We start from the raw sequence: 18,288 nt of genomic DNA on the forward strand, positions 1-18,288 counted from the left end.
GAGAAATTGGAAAGAATGTTCTAGATCTATGTCTGATTAGTTAAAATAGAAGGCTGGGTCTCATAGACATACTCTTGGGATCCCAACAAGTTTCCGCCAAAAGCAGCTTTTTCCTGGTGTTCCAGCCCAAGATAGGGCTGGGAAAACCAGCTTTCCAAATTGAGCGGCAATGCTTTGTTGGCACGGTTGTTCCTCTGCTTGAAATAAAGCAAAATACTTATGCCATGTAGATAATCCCATGTAATTATGGTACCATTCACAGTATGAGTTACATTCTTTGACCCTTGTGCAAATTCTGTTGGAGGAATGTTAAGTGTTGGCAATCAAGCTCAGTGTTGCCACGTTCCAAAAACTTATTGGCAACTGCAGCAATTTTCTCTTCTTGCTATGCATAAATGAGTGTAAATTGCATTTGAACTCCACAATAAACCATGGTTCATCATGAGGGAAAATAAACCTAGGTAAACCTAGGGCTTTCATCTTCCGCACTCCTCCTACCTACAATGTGGGCACATGGACTTTGGAATCTTTCGCTTCTGCTTTTGATTAACTGTATCCTGTTGCCTTGTCTGAACCTGACAAGCTGTGGTTATTCATAACTATGGTTTGTTTGAAACAAACCTACTTCAAGATTACACGAGTAAGGCTTGAATTCCTAGCTGCCTTGATGAATACCGTGTTTCTCATATTATAAGACACGTCTTATATTTATTTTTTCCTCAAAAAAACACACTATGGCTTATTTTCAAGGGATGTCTTTATTTTTTTCCTCCTCCTCCTGCCGCGGCCGGCATTGCTGCTGCACCTACCGTGTTTCCCCCTTTTTAAGACACCGTCTTATAACTTTTTTCCCTCAAAAAAACACAGGGTGGCTTATTTTCAGTGGGTGTCTTAAGTAAGATGCAAAGTGGTAAACAAAATAAGGAAAATATTAGGTGTGTGCAAGCAGTTTTGCATTTATTTCTATTATTAAAAGAAATTTCTTTCATTAGCCCTTCATTAGAATTGCAGTTGGTTCATTCATCATTTGTTTTATGATGAATGCTCTTCTGTTACCCATATTCACTTTGATTGCTTGTCTTGTCTTTTCTTACTTTCTATGCCTGTGCCAGCCAAACTGATCCTGAATTTTCCCAGGCATCATTCTGAGATTTTCAGAGGAGGTGTGTGTGTGGGGTGTGTGGAATGCTAACCATCACACCAAAGAAATGGCAGCACCAACTGAAACACGCCACCCCATTCTGCAAAATATTCTGGGATGATGCAGGATCTGGAGCAATCTGGGGGGAATAAAATGGCAGCTGCCAAAAGGCAGTCTCCAAACTCTGATTCTGCTGCTGAGTCTAGTCTTTTTACAACACAAGGAGGTGGCTTGCCAGGTCATCACCCAGCAGCGCGCGCAGAGCGCCCCAATGCTCTATGAGCCGGCAGGAGGAGGAGGAGGATTGCCGGGTGGTCACCCAGCAGCGCGCACGGAGCACCCCAAATCCTATGGGAGCCGGCAGGAGGAGGAGGAGGAGGTTTGCCGGGTGGTCACCCAGCAGCGCGCACGGAGCGCCCCGAGCCTCTGGGAGCCGGAGGAGGAGGCTTGCCGGGTCATCGCCCAGTAGCACGCTCGGGGTGCTCCGCCAGCCCAGACTTTGCCCTCTTCTCACTTGCTGAGGGAAGCGCAGAGCAGCTCCTGGCTCGGTGGCAGCGCTTCCTGTTCAGTAGCATCTCTCAGTCCTCCGCCTCCTTCCCCGCCCCGGTTGTCTCCTTTCCTCCCTCCCGCCTTTTCTCTCACACACAGAGAGGGAGAGCACCGTTCCGTGCACACGGCCGCTCAGTCATTCTTTCGCGAGCGTGTCTCAAACGCCGCTCTCCTCCTTCCCCCACCCATCCTTTCTTGTGTGCGTGTGCGTGCCTCCTCTGTGCTTCTAATGCTTGGGTGTCAGGTCAACAGCCCGGTGCGCGCGAGCGCCGAAAGAGGGCCGAGCGCGCAGTGCTTGCGCCTCCTCCTGCTTCTCTCCGGGTGCCAAGCCGCGGCAGAAAGAGGAGGCTTGTCGGGTTGGTGCGGAACAGCGCCGCACGGAGCGCCCCGAGCCTCCGGGACCCAGCAGTGCTCTGTAGCACTTTGAATCCTCCTCCTGCTGCTGCTGTGGCTTGGGGCGCTCCGTGCTGCGCTGCTGGGCGCTTTGTCGGTCCCGCTGCTGGGGCGCTCGCGGTCTCGTTCTAAGCGGCGCTGCAGCAGCAGCAGTAGCCAGTTCCGGGCACCAACCCAGCAGCCCTCCTCCTCCTCCTCCTGCCACGGCCGGCATGCTGGGTTCTGCTGGCTCAGGGTATGGCTTATTTTCGGGGTATGGTTTATAATCCGCAAAAGCATAAAATCCTGCTACGGCTTATAAAATGACTACGTCTTAAAATAGGGGAAACACGGTATCACTATGTCTTATTTTCGGGGTATGGCTTATATTCCTTGAATGCTTAAAAATCCTGCTATGGCTTATTTTATGGGTATGTCTTAAAATATGAGAAACAGGGTATTTGTGACCATCCATGCAGTTCATCCCTAGATTATTCTTAGGTTGACTTTGCTTTATTTGGCATTCTCAAGGATCCGTAACTATGAACATTATCATGGGAACATTTTATTTACATTGTGTAAAAATGTGACCTCAGAATCACTGCAACCATCAGCCTTAGTGATTTGAAATGGCATTTCCCTGACAACAGTTTTCATGATAACCACTTGTTCAAAGTGCAGCCAAATGACGATGTCAGCATTCAACTATGTCCAATGCAGTAATGGAAAACTAACAATATAGGGGCTATATCTGTACTTATGAGAATAAGTCAGCACAAGCATCACCTTAGTGAAGAGTTTCTCAAACAGTGGGGCAGGACCCACCAATGGGCTTTGGGCCACTTTCAGTACCACAGCCTGCGCTGTCCCCTGGCCATACTATAAGATAGGCCAATGCCAACATCAGCAACTCCTGGTGTATTTAGTTAAGGTGGCCTTTAGATTTATCACCAGCTACCAAGTTAAGAGCAACTGAAGTTGAAGGAGGAGGACATTCAGAGCAGAGAGCAAGATGGGTGAACAGTTGGCCTGGAATTTACAGTTGTGATTAGAATTTACAGTTGTGGCCCCCGCCCTGTGGAACGCCCTCCCATCAGATGTCAAGGAAATAAACAACTACAGATATCTGACTTTTAGAAGACATCTGAAGGCAGCCCTGTTTAGGGAAGTTTTTAATGTCTGATGTTTTATTGTATTTTTAATATTTTGTTGGAAGCTGCCCAGAGTGGCTGGGGAAACCCAGACAGATGGGCGGGGTATAAATATATTATTGTTGTTGTTGTTGTTGTTGTTGTTGTTGTTGTTGTTGTTGTTGTTGTTGTTGCTAAAGCATATGCTACATTGTGCCCAACATAATGGTTAAGAAGACAGTCTTGACATCTGCTCCTTCCTCCTAATAAGGGAAAACTCCTAGCAAGCAGGAGAGGACTACACCCATCCTTGTCGCCTCAGTTCTCTCTAAAATAAAATTTGTAACATAATGCACACAATAGTTATTATACTTAACAATGTGCAGACAGACATTGTTGCTGTCTGCCTTTAATTAGGGAATTTGTTTCCCCACCAAAGCCTGAGTTTGAACATCTTCTGGAAATGATGTAAGGCATCATTCAGTCTGGTTTTCACTTTCTAGAGACAGGGAGAGAGTGTGTGTTATTGTGATTTTTATGACTGACATATTGTTACCCACCGAAACATTCGGGATGGGGTGGTATAACAGGTTGTAAATAAAATAAATGAATCATATAAAACATTAGTTCTCATATATCTATTTAAACTGACTGTTCTTTTACAGCCAACAATTTTCCTGGCTCCCATCCATTGTGGGAGGGTCCCTAGCAGAACTCTTCTGGGTTAAGCATATTCCAGAAAATTCTCACAGATACTGTTTGGAGGCATGTGAGAATTTGTTTGTTGCTATCTGTTTATTCCTTGGTAATTGTTAAAGGGGCGTTTATCTCCTGTTCTCACCCGTGTCCTTTCCTAAAATGAAAACAACCCACTTTCATTCTCCATCAATACAATTCTGTGAATGCTCAGCTGCATCTTATTACACTTTTCCTTTTCCTTGGCACACAATTCTCTTTACAGTTCTTGTAGCTACAGCCGTCTCCAATTTTTTCCTTCCATGCATATAATTCGAGGATGGTTGCCATGGACCTGCATCTCAGGCCAAGCTTTGTTCTGGGAAGAAGCCACACCCTAATCTCCCCCTAAAACCGATTTTAGGACATTTACTTACCATTTGCTTCCCATGCTGATTGTTTCCCCACTTATACAGTCATTAGGGTTGCAAGTTTTACTCATTTGAATCCTGTTTACTCAGCAGTAAATTAAATGCAGCTTATTCAAAAAGAAAAAGAAAAAGTATGCACAGGATTGCAGGATGTCAAGGAGTGGCAGGGCTCTGACAAGTGCATGACAGGTTAGGGGGCTGGAGGCTGACCCAGGAGAGGGGCCAGTGATTTATGGGTTTTAGTGCCACTTGAGAGGCAGGACCAGGGGGACAGGGAAGGGTCTGAGCAGTCATAGACAAAGGTGGGGGCACAGGATGTGTCAGAAGCAGACGAAAAGGCTATTCAGGCAAGGGGTGAGCTGGTTGAATTCCCGCCATACCCAGCCCACTGTCTCCTAGAACCAGGAGGGGCTTCAAGAGGGAAACGCAACAGCAACTTCCATGCAGGAAAAGTCTCAGGTTGTGTATGCACACTCTATCGGACCGGTGGTGGGGGAGCCCAGGGTGTGTGGGGAGGCGGCACCCAACTGCCTCGCCAGGCACAAACCTGGAAAAGTTAATGCCAGCTACGTAGATGCTAGAAACATCTGTGCATTTGTGTCCTTAGGAGCTGCTGTAAATGTGTACTTTCATCAATAAAGAATTAACTATCGGCCATTTGCCTTCCTTAGCTGGGCATGCACAGGACGGAGCCTTTCTCAGCTAAACTTCTAATTGCAGATTTGTTCCTCAAGTAATTGGTGGTCCTGATACAACATAGTGGGTTTGGGGGTTTCGAATCTGTCAGACGACTAAGAACATAATAATTTTCCTGGTATGTTCATTTATTATTATTATTATTATTTTCTTTCTTTCTTTCTTTCTTTCTTTCTTTCTTTCTTTCTTTCTTTCTTTCTTTCTTTCTTTCTTTCTTTCTTCCTTCCTTCCTTCCTTCCTTCCTTCCTTCCTTCCTTCCTTCCTTCCTTCCTTCCTTCCTTCCTCCCTTCCTCCCTTCCTTCCTTTCTTATCCACCCTTTACAAGGTCCCAAGGCAGGTTACAACAATTTTAAAATCTAATATAAAAATAGTTAAAACAATCAAGAAAATAAGGTGGGTTCTAAAATATAGACTCAGGTGTCAAAGGCCAGGATATAAAGGTGCATCCTCAGCATATAATGAAAGCTACTCAGTGAAGGTGCCTGTCATAAGTCCTATGGATCTGTTATGGAGAGGATGGTGAGAGAATGAGGAGGAATGGGAAGAATTTGAAGAATGGGAAGAGACTGACCCAGGGAGAGAACTTGGGACTCCAAGAGGAGTCTGACCTCGGACCCTGCAAGTGTCCCAGAAAACCAGAACATCCCTTTTCCCCCATGAGAGCACAGCAGCCATTTTGGGTGCTGTGTTCTTGCGCAATTTTATGCAGAGATCTCGCCCTGGGAAAAGCACATTTGGGGGCCTATGGTCTCAAATGGTACCCCAAAACATGAGTTTTCAGGCACCGTGAGAGCACAGCCCACCCCCCCCCCAGTGCTTTATTTAGGGCTGCATGCATTTTGGTAACTGGGAGAGCATGGCCCCCCAAAACCATGTCTTTTCGCCTCCGTGATCTCATATGGGTCATGCTACTTATGCAGGAACACAGACGGGAAGACATGCGTCCTGGTTTGGGGATTCAACATGTTGGAGGGTATGTGACCTGGGGAGAGTCACAGAGGATTGGGAGATAGAGCTCAGGAAGTGCCTACTGGCTTGCCAGAGGACAGGCCCACTTGTATGATATTGAACAACTGCGGAAGTGGCTGTGGCACCTTCCCCTGTCAATGAAGAGCCTCCCTCTTCATGGGAGGCACCTGGGGATAGGTCTGGCTATGAGCTGGCCGAGTCATCTCTGCCTCCATCTGAAAGGATGTAGAGAGGTGACAGTGCCCTTGTGAGTAGATCATGCATGCCCAACCACTATGGAGGAGTTCCCAATTGCTTGACTAGTCTTGAGGCTCATGAGTCAATCATGCCAAAAAGCTGTGCTTGCTCCACTCTTCGAAGGGAGAGTGCAGGGGGCCTGTCAGGTGTTGAATCGACATCTTAGCTAAGCCTAGCCATGTTTTATCTGTGGGATGCTTCATCAATAAAACTTTGAAATCCTCCAGTTGTAGTAATGGTTCAAATTCTGAGTCCAAGTGGGCGTGCCAGGACAGTGCCAGGTACACCCCTGTAGAGAAGGAATTCTACAACTTAGGGGCTGCTACAGATAATTCCCTTTCACTTCAAATGAATGCGGACAATGGAACTACCAAGGAGCCCCCCCTCTGCCAATCTAAACCCACGAGTGTCTGAAGGGAACGAGACTTTTTTCAGATAATTAGGGTCCAAATCATATGCAAGTACCATAAATTGGGCCCCCAAACAAACAGGCAACCAATGCAGCTGTTTCAAAACAGGATTTTGTGAGTTCTAAACGGAACCCCTGCCAGAAATCTGGCTGCTGCATTCTGGCAAAATCTTCCTGATTCAGTCATCACACATCCTTATTCAGACTGACTGAGTGCAGAAAAAGGATATAGATGTTCCTCAAAAATCCAGATGGCATAGCTGCGAGCAATACAGACAGTGTCTTTCAAGTGGTCAGTAGGTGACAGATGTCAGACAATATTATAGATTTCTCAAGGGAACTTCTTTTTTCTTTTAAAATGATGCCAGGAATAATACCCTTCCCTTGCTGGAAAATGGTGATGGCACAAGATAGAAACATTTATAATAAAAAGGTATGGGAATCTAGATATTTATAGGGAGAGGATATAAGGAAGAAGACTTTCTCTCCCAGCACCCTGACTTTTGAAATTCAGTGTGAACAAAGATTATATTTTAATTTTTCCATTATTCTATTGATCAGTTTTTAGGAAAACTTATCAGGACTATTGGCATGATACCTATAGGTGCACATGAAATTGCAAAAAAACCTGACTGATAGGTGTATGCATTTTACTCCTTTTCTATAATGTCATCCGTCTCTTCCTGCTGTACTGTGAATATGCTTTGGATATGCTGATGACATTAAGTTCTCTGGAGTCAGTGGATGCTGGGGGTAAGGGGGACTGAGGTTTTTGAGTTCTCTGAATACTGTATGGTGATGTTCCGTATATTTTTTGTTTTCTGAATCTCTCTCTCTCTCTCAGGGAAGTTTTTAATATGTAACATTTTAATGTATTTGTTGGAAGCCACCCAGAGTGGCTGGGGAAACCCAGCCAGATGGGCGGGGTATAAATAATAAATTATTATTATTATTATTAGTGGAGAAGCAAAACACTATCAACAGCTCTTCCCCCCACCCCTCCCAAATCCCTCATGCCCTTGCCAGCCAACCTCCAAACTCTTTTTTTTAAAAAAACCAAAAATTTCAAATAATTAAAAAAATAGGTTAGGGAGATGGTGAAAGCAAAAGTTATTTTGTGGGGTATAGTACATGCACAGAAGATTCCTGTTTGGCACCTGTCATGTCCAACTGGTCTGACTCAGTATAAGACAACTTCTTATAGTCCTATGTGCCTAAGTAGGGTCAGCTGACACTGGTAAAAGGTGCTCTGAGGCCACCTGGAGCTCAGTCACCAATGCTGGGACATTTCAAGCCTACTCCTTTAAGGGGGAATAAAACCTCTTTCAAAGCAAGTCGAACACCACCTAACTGGGCAGAGAAACCACTTATAAATTGTACTTCTGTCTATGATCGGCCCTCATCCAGTCCATGACCATTAGTTTTACTAAATACTTCCTTCATCGTTCCCCTGCCACAGAGTGTTGCCTCTTTGGCCACCAGCTACATACAGTAGCTACTCATTTTGGTTTAGATGTGGTAAGTCGGGAAATGTTGTCATGCTTCCCTTAAAAACCCTTTTCTTATAGCCCTGCATTTGTCAAACGTATAAAATAGCAAATCTGCCATGGTCTAATTATAGTAGCTTGTAGCATTTGCCAATGGTTTGCTCAGTCTTCCCCATTCGGTAAGCTAGGAAATAACTCTTGTAACCATGGGTTTCTTCCCAATGGAAAACATTGCTTTTCTTCTGGAAACTATTATTGCTGTGAGCAGAGTGCCAGTAAGATTCCATGGCTTTTATCCTAAAGTCCGGGGCTTAATTTGAGTGAGGGCTCACCAAGGTTCATTCTCAGGCTCCCTTTGAAACGCTCAGTCCCAGGCGACAACATAAAGAGTATCTGCTTTGAGCTTCCGTTTATGCAGTGGTGCCATCAGGGAAGAAGCCCAGGGCCCCACTTGGTGAAATGAGTCAGAGGTCTTCAAGCAGGGCTGGCTTATCACACTATGAAAGAATACATACACTACCATCTAAAGTGGGAGAGAGGCAACGCCAGGCCAGAACATGACGTTTTGCTGGTGAATATCAAGAAGGTGCCCCCATACAGTCAAATGTACAGTTCAACACTTTCTCCCAAAACGTAGTAAGAATGGGACACTGTAAGAATATGTTTCAAACAGGCATTATCCTTTATTACATCTTCAACGACAAGCTGTGTTAGACAGTCCTTTTATATACAAATGCAATGGAGTCCAATAGATTCTAAATATTATTTCTAATGTGATTCATGGTTTGGTGATAAGTTGCCTAGGTAGAGAGTCCTTTGGGTCAAACAGAAGGGCCTGGGGGCACATTTGGTCCCTGGGCTTGAGATTTCTCACCCCTGCTATTTATTGACACTGTCCACAAATCTATCAATAGATGTTAGCCATAATAGTAAAATAGGACCTTCCTGTTCAGAAGCAGTAAACCACTGCACACTACTCAGGTCCCAGAAAATCAGAAGGGTTTTTGTCTTCCTACCCTAGTTTTTGGACCCAGAATTATCTGGCTGGCTAATGTTGGAAACAGCATTGTGAAGGAAGTAGATGAATCCTCGGTCCAATCCTGTGGGGCTCGTCTTATGTCCCCGCATATACTCTGAGTAAAACCAAGCATGCAACACTTTCAGAGGTTTTGTCACAAGAAATTCAGCGGCTTCAAAGGCTTCAGATTACAAAGTTCCTCAATCACCCTAAAGCTTCAGGGCTAATGTCTGGGAGAATCTCTTAATTCCTTGCTATGTATGTAATTCTCCCTTTTATCTAGTATACAATTACGGGTCTTCCTGTGGAAAAAGAGAATCACCCACTCTTCAGCACAACCCTGCTGTGGAGCTGTGGAGTTATGGCACCAATGAGATTAAATGCCAGAAAAAGACGAAAACGTTCTCAAAGCATTTCTAGACATGCATGCAGGCAAAATTAATTAAGGGTTTAATTTTTATTGTATCATTCCATGCTCCCCTTCATTTCAACACCTTTGACTTTTACTAGCCTTCGGCTTGTGGAGAAGCATGTGGAAATGGTGGAAAGAGGAATACATTTGGCAAACCTCAAAAATGACCATGGCTCCCTGAGCAAAGGGAGGTAACAAGGGATCAATGTCAGCTTCAAGGTGGAGCTGATTTTCACCAGGACTGCAGCACAAAGGGAAAGACCTTTTCGATTTTATTTAAATAGTTTTTTTATTAAGTGGCATATAAATCTTGCTAAATTAAGAAAAGAAAGACCCGTTCCTACTTTTTGTGTGACCTTTGCAGGACAGCCACTGCAGATTTCAGGATATTTTAATAAGAGGGGATTCTGAATGATCCAAATCCCAACACATGGATACATACAAAATTAATTAAAAACAAACACTGGTGTGTTTCAAGAGCAACTGGAGACTTTAACAATACAGTATTTTGATTACAAGAAGCACTTAGAGATTCAATAGGCACAGAATGTCATCCTTACCTATGGGACCGCCTCTCCTGGTATGCCCCGTGGAGGACCTTAAGGTCCACAAATAACAACTTTTTGGAGATCCCAAGCCATTAGGTGGTTAGGCTGGTCTCAGCTAGGGCCAGGGCTTTTTCAGTACTGGCCCCGACTTGGTGGAACGCTCTCTCACAGGAGACCAGGGCCCTGTGGGATTTGACATCTTTCTGCAGGGCCTGCAAGACGGAGCTGTTCCACCTGGCCTTTGGGCTGGACTCAGTCTGACCCCTATGTTTTCCTACCTTATGGTTTTGATTTGGGCTACTTTAAAATGAGGCTGCATTTTAAAATTTTAAATTTAGATTGTATTTTAACCCGTATTTTAATTAATTGTTTTTCTTTCTTTTACGTCTTATTTTTATTTTACTGGTGTCAGCCACCCTGAGCCCGGTTTTGACTGGGGAGGGTGGGATACATAGTTGCCAAGTCTCCCGTTTTTCGCGGGAAACCCCCATATTTTAAACCGTTTCCCGCTGGCAGCCCGGATTGGAAAAAATCCCGTAAATCCCCTGGATTTCTTACCTGCCAAGGAGGATCCATTTTGGGTGCTGGCGCCACTCGATTTCCGGTTCCCAGACATGTAGAAGCGACTTCTGGTGCCGCACTACCCATGTCTGGGCACCAGAAATCGGGCAGAGCGGCACCGGAAGTTGCTTCTACGCATGTCCGGACATGCGTAGATGCAACTTCCAGTGCCGCGCCGCTGCTGATCCCGCATTTTTCTGCGGGAGACTTGGCAGCTATGGTGGGGTATAAATAAAATATTATTATTATTATTAATATTATTATTATTATTATTATTATCCTTGAACTTTAGAAGGGGAAGCCCAACAAATGTTAGCCACCAATGCAGCTGAAAGAGCTATTTGCATCTCAGTGGCACCATAATAATTACCTTGCTTGTCAATTTGTTTAATGCTTAGAACTGGGTGTACCTCACAATCTTGATTAAAGCTGAGTGCATATAATGGATTAATCAGCATAAGGGAGCTTAATGGAAATGGCCTCGGGAGATCACCCGGCATTGTGTGTCTTTTCATGCACAGTGGCCTAACACTGCCTTGTCTGTGTCTCACCATGTGTCATGCATATCTATGTCACACGCAGCAATGTCACATCCCCCCTTGCTCACACCCGCGCAGACAGGTGCATTGTTATGGGGCACAGACAGGTTAAATACTTTCCCCTCAGGGTCACATTATGCATCCTGAATCATAATCACAGCCACAAACTCTACTCTTGTTCTGTTAATTACAAGCTGGGTTTTCTTTCCTGCCTTTCCTGCCTAAATATTACAGCACGGGTTTGTTGCCAGTGTTAGTCCACCCCAGAGAACACCCGTTGAAAGTAATGGGCTCATCAGCCACACTCATTTAATATATTAATTTATGAAAATATATTTATATGCCACTGAACCATAAAAATATATCAAAGCATTTTACAACATTCAAAAGATTTTAAAAAACATACAATTAAAGTGTAAAAACAAAAGCAAAAAAGTTTTAATAGGTTTAACTCTGAGTAAAAACTGGATTACAACTCACGGTTTTGTTTTTTTGCTTTTAAAGGGGCAAAATGTCTGAAATGGATTGGCTCAGTTCATTAAATGTTCCAGTTAATATGACCATGAAAATAAGGATTCCTAGAACTCTGTGTCAATATTTTATGTTTACATGGGTAGCAGCACCAGGGGAGGCTGGTGCATTAGGTTGAAGTGGGCACTACCCTACCAACCTCAGCCTGCCCTTAGCCAGCTCCCACATGCCTGCTGTCTTTCTTACAACCAGCCAGGGGGTGTCTCTGCCTGCCATTGGCTCTAGCTACCTCTACTGTTGGGCTCCCTGCCTTCTGTCTTATCAGTCCCAATGGGTACCTGCCACCACTGAGCCGCTCCCGTGTCAGGTTTTTCCCTTCCCAGCTGTATCGTTTAGGGTTGCATCTAATGCACAGACCCGTTGAAATTAATCACTATGACTGACTTCTTTCCATTAATTTCAATGGGCCTACTCCGAGTAAAACTTAGGACACGTTCCCACCATACGTTTAAATCACTGTGGTGCCACTTTAAATAGTCATGTTGTTGTCAATTAGTCATGTCCGACTCTTCGTGACCCCATGGACCAGAGCACACCAGGCACTCCTGTCTTCCAATGCCTCCCACAGTTTGGTCAAACTCATGTTTGTAGCTTCAAGAACACTGTCCAACCATCTTGTCCTCTGTTGTCCCTTTCTCCTAGTGCCCTCAATCTTTCCCAGCATCAGGGTCTTTTCCAGGGAGTCTTCTCTTCTCATGAGGTGGCCAAAGTATTGGAGCCTCAGCTTCACAATCTGTCCTTCCAGTGAGCACTCAGGGCTTAAGAATGGATAGGTTTGATCTTCTTGCAGTCCATGGGACTCTCAAGAGTCTCCTCCAGCACCATAATTCAAAAGCATCAATTCTTCCGCAATCAGCCTTAAATTGTCATAGCTCCCCCCAAAGAATTAGGGGGGCTGTAGTTTGTTAAGGGTGCTGAGAGTTTTAGGGGGGCCTTATTGCCCTCAAGGAGCTACAATTTCCAGAGTTTCCTGTGAAGAAAGATGGACTTAAACCATCTTAGAAAGTTCTTCGTAATGTATAGTTGGAATCTCTTTTTTTGTAAGTTGAATCTATTGGTTTGGGTTCTACCATCTGGAGCAGCAGAAAACAAGCTTGCTCCACCTTCCATGTGACAGCCCTTCAGATATTTGAAGACAGTCTTCTCTTCTCCAGGCTAAACATACCCAATTCCCCCAACCGTTCCTAATAAGGCTTGCTTTTCAGACCCTTTGCCAATTTGGTTGCTCTCCTTTGCACACATTCCAGCTTGTGGCCCTCCACTGAGCATGTGGCCCTGGCAACTGCCCACCCTGCCAACCTCAATGGCCAACCTTATGTTCTCAAAACTCTTATTTTACAGAGCATCACTTAAGGCAATTAAGAAACAGGTAAAACTTAAGTAGCTCAGATAACAACCTTGCCTCAGTGCCAATTTAAAGTAGGCTGATTTTTGTTTGTTTGTTTGTTAATGGGCAGAGAGTGAAAAGTATACTAGAAAAAAATCAAGAGGAGAGAATAATGCAGAGGAAGAACAGGAAGATTTGGTTCACATTTTTTTCCTAAACATTGCACAAAAAAGCAACTGTGGAAGGAAATGGATTTCTTCTCTCTGTATTATCTGTTTATATATGAAACAGTGTGAACATTTGTGACCTAGTGTCAGGGGAGGAAATGTCCATGATCTTGAGTTTACGCTCTTAAGTTATTTTGTATTCTGCCAGTTCTAAAACCATAACAAACAGAACAAGGAGGAAAAATAAATCCAGGCAAAAGAAAATTCAGAGAAACCCATCATCCTTCCATTTCACACAGAACCGCAGGACTCAGCCTGAAATTTGGCTAAAGGCAGGCACTGGGTGAATAATGAGCATGTTAACAAGGAATGAATCATTCATTTGATGAAAAAATGTCTATATTGATTGGATAAATTATTCACAATGAATAATTCACCCATTACCTTGGTTGAAGCCCAGGGCCATTGCAGCAGAAGACTGTTTCAGAAAACTCATTTCTCAAGTCAATGTAAAAGAAATAACCTTTTCATCTAATTATAATGCATCTAATACAACAGCTATTGCCTGCCTGGTACATCCCTGATGTTTTGGACTACAACTCCCATTAGCCCAGCCAGCATGATCATGGCCGAGGCTGGAGTAAACCAAGGCCCTGCCCTCCTACCTGGTGAAAATGGGCCAGCCAAAGTAATAAATCAGATTTTGCAGAAACATTGAGGGTTTGGGGGTAGGGGATTGTCTAATGTTCCTCTAAGAAACCTGGCCAGATCCAGTTGATGCTAATCAAAGTCTCCAGAACAAATTCTGCATATTTCACAGGCCACAAGCTACTTTCAAATCCCACCTGCGCAACAGCAGTAGCATCACTGAAAGACTACTTTACCAGGGAAGAGTCAAACAATTGGTTAAATAACACAAGAACAACTTCCTGGATCAGGCAAATGGCCCATCTAGTCCAGCATTCTGTTCTCACAGTGGCCACACAGGTGATTATATGGGAAGCCTGCAAGCAGGACCTGATATCAGGCTTTGGGGGAGATGCTTCCTCTTTCCCTTTGGCTGTGGATAAGCAGAACAAAGCAGAAATAGTCTCTTACCATTTAAAGAGATTTTAATGATCACAGCAAAAGAACAAAGAGTCCATTCTTGGAGTAAAGGTGCTCCCAATTAAGGTTTATACCCACTTCCCCTGAGTCACCCTCGTCACTTCCTTGTCTTGCAACCTGATCTCGCAACCACTGTGCCTTCTGTGCAGCTACCTTATCTAATCTCCTTGACCTTGGACTGAGCGGCTGGACACTTTCAAGCAAACACTTTCCAGAGTCTGTTAACTCTATCTTCTCCTAGCTGTTTACCACCCAGTTCTTCCCAACTTTTGTCATAGAATCATAGAGTTGGAAGAGACCACAAGGGCCATCCAGTCCAACCCCCTGCCAAGCAGGAAACACCATCAAAGCATTCCTGACAGATGGCTGTCAAGCCTCTGCTTAAAGACCTCCAAAGAAGGAGACTCCACCACACTCCTTGGCAGCAAATTCCACTGTCCAACAGCTCTTACTGTCAGGAAGTTCTTCCTAATGTTTAGGTGGAATCTTCTTTCTTGTAGTTTCTTGCTCCGTGTCCGCTTCTCTAGAGCAGCAGAAAACAACTTTTCTCCCTCCTCTATATGGCATCCTTTAATATATTTGAACATGGCTATCATATCACCCCTTAACCTTCTCTTCTCCAGGCTAAACATGCCCAGCTCCCTAAGCCGTTCCTCATAAGGCATTGTTTCCAGGCCTTTGACTATTTTGGTTGCCCTCCTCTGGACACATTCCAGCTTGTCAGTATCCTTCTTGAACTGTGGTGCCAGGTGTCTTCTGAACTATGTCCCTCTGTGAACCACTGTTCCAAATCTATACTGTCCTACTGTTCCTGGGAATAGTCAGGATCCTGATCAGGAGCAGGGGGAGGGGGAGGTCCCCACCATTCCTCATCTGTGCAGCCCTCCTCAGCACAGTCCCTGATATCTGAGCACAACAGCACTGTCCCTCCCTGTGGTTCCCAGGAACTGGTATTCAGAAGCATTACTGCCCCCAACCATGGAAGAAGAGCATTGTCATGATGGCCAGTAGCCATTGACAGCTTTATTCTCATTGATTTGTCCAATTGTCGTTTAAAGCCTTCCAAGTTGGTGGCCATCACTGCTTCCTGTGGGAGCCAGCTCATTATCTTATGATAATAGAATCATATATTTAAACGTTCCAAATATCTGGTTTATTTTTAAGTTTAACCTTTACATGCATAAGAGTTCCCAACTTACAGCATGGCCACCACCCTTGAGTCATTGCAGGTTGTGATCTGAAAAGCTTCCGGGGATGTATTTTAGAAATATTTCATACAGCACGGGGAGGCAAGTTGCAGTTCTGCACAGCCGAAGGGGTGGTTTTTTTTTTTTTTTGGTCACAGAGATCAATCTCAGTAGATGGGGACTAAGCAGGAGACACTGAAAGAACCAACCCTAAAAGCTGCTGGGTGTCTCCCGAGATCAATGCCCAGGCCTCTAAGTGCTATCTATGATACCGGTACTTTCAGCAGATGGTAGAAAAAGGTCAGCATGTTGAGAGGAAGAAAGGGTGGGGAAATAAGATCAATAATACGCATTCGACTGCTAAATGCAAGAAATGCCATCCAGTGTAGAGTTTGTGATTTTCTAGCCTCGGAAAGAATTTCAATCTCATCCCTTCATTCATCTCAGAGGCTCTGATGGTTCTGTGTGGCCGCAACTCCACTTTCCTGTTTATGCAGTGCAACTCGTTTCAATGAATCAGCATTTCATCCACTGCTTATTAGACTCAAAGAATTACACAGCATGTGGCTTCTTTGGACATAATGTTTTTCACTAGCTGCGCCCTGTCCCCCCCCCCCTTTAGGGGTTCATTCTGACCCTATGTTTGCTGCAGCTCTTAAGACAGGCATACTGTCTTTTAAATCTGCATGGGATGCTTTGTCAGGAGCTCACATTGCATAAAAGCCCCATCTCATTGCTTGGCAGAAGTGTAGCATTGGCCCCCCAAATGGAATACCAATTACCAAACTGGCATTGCTCTCCTAACCCTACTTTAAGATAGCTTTCAAAGTGGCTCACTCATAAATCTCTCATCCGGCTGCAATCTCTGACCTCACCCAAAGGCTATCCACACAACATTTTATAGATTAGCTGATCTCATGGCTAGATCACCTGAGACCCTTCTTAGTGATCTAACCATCTGCCTGAGTCACATGATAGTTTTGTAAGTCATCCTTCCTTGACTGCATCATGCAGTGTTCGTTTCTCCCCCCCCCCACTTGTTTCAGATAGAGGGAAATAAAAGATAAAATTATTGTGGTATGAGTAGTACTTTAACTGGGAGAAAAGTTAAGAAAGTATAGTACTACTCAGACTAACCTGGAGAGGGTATTTGTTTAATTTTCTATTAAAAATATACAATCCCTCATCTCTTCCGACCAAATGCTTTTAAATGTGTAGTGCTGTATTATGTCCATAACTTGGGCAGAAATTCTATGTACACTTAACTGTGAGTAAGCCCAATTGAACACAATGCAACTAGTGAGTAAACATGAAAGAATCATACTGTCATTCTTTGACCCTGTCGTGTCAAGCTGTTGCCTGTAATCTTGCCAGGTCCTGTAATACAAGATAGTCATGGTGAAACAGAAAACAAAACAAATGGATGCTGTAATGTAGCAACCAATTCTGAAGTACACTCCATTGAGATTGTCACAGCCATGCCACCTCACAACCACACACCTTCTAAGGTTATACTGTACAACTTTCTAAGACTGTACAATATAATAAACTTATAATTATACAGCAATAGTAATTAGGGATGCATTGCAATGATCAATGTGCATCCCCATGTGCTGCCTTTCAGCTAGATCTACTATGGGCAAATGATTTGGAGTGCGCCAATATCTTATTTTGGGATGGTTTAAGTTGTGCTTCCCCCTGAAGTTTCATTGAATGTGACACAACTTACACACCATTCTCCTGAAAGTGAAACACCTTCAAGTATCTAAAGCGCTGTCACATGGAAGACAGAGCAAGCTTGTTTTCTCCTGTTCTGGAGGGTAGGACCTAAACCAGGGGTCAGCAGACTTTTTCAGCAGGGGGGCCAGTCCACTGTCCCTCAGACCTTGGGGGGGGGGGGGGCGGACGGACTATATTTTGGAGAGGAAAAAAGAGAACAAATTCCTATGCCCCACAAATAACCCAGAGATGCATTTTAAATAAAAGGACACATTCTACTCATGTAAAAACATGCTGATTCCCGGACCGTCCGCAGGCTGGATTTAGAAGGCAATTGGGCCGTATCCGGCCCCCGGGCCTTAGTTTGCCTACCCATGACCTAAACCACTGGCTTCAAGTTACAAGAAAGGAGATTCCAACTACCGTAAACATTGGGAAGAACTTTTTGACAGTAAGAGCTGTTTGACAATGGAACGGACTCCCTTGGGAGGTGGTAGAATCTCCTTCCTTGGAGGTTTATAAGCAGAGGTTGGATGGCCATCTGTCATCATGGATGCTTCACTTGAGATTCTCTCCTTGCAGGGGGCTGGGCTAAATGACCCTCAGGATCCCTTCCAACTCTATACTTCTTTTATTCTATCTTTGAAATCAGTTTCATCTATGTATTAGCCAGGGCACTGCATATGGGGTAACTTAATAAGGTGGGTGGCCACCATGGATGGGAGCTGAGCTTGGCTCCTCTTCAAAAGCAGAACTGACACCTACCACTAAAAAGTCTGGCTGGGAGGGTGGTGAATGACCATGCAGACTTGTCTGCCCTGTAAGGGGTCCTTCTAATCCCCTGGGGCCCTTGGCAAATACCTAATCTGGCCAACAGCTGGCACCAGGCCTGCGCTCAGCACAAAATATTGGGCCCATTCACATGGTTGTCAAAAGACTGCAGTTTGAGATGTAGCAGTCTTGACATTTGTGGAATCAGTCTGTGCTTGGAAATTCTAGCATCCAAAGGAAAGTAGTTGCCTTGCTTCCAACACATTAGCGACATTCTTCAGCTGGAAAGGCAGCAGTGCTGCAGC

Source organism: Zootoca vivipara, chromosome 11 (genome assembly GCF_963506605.1).
Source record: "Zootoca vivipara chromosome 11, rZooViv1.1, whole genome shotgun sequence".
Classification (NCBI taxonomy): Eukaryota; Metazoa; Chordata; class Lepidosauria; order Squamata; family Lacertidae; genus Zootoca; species Zootoca vivipara.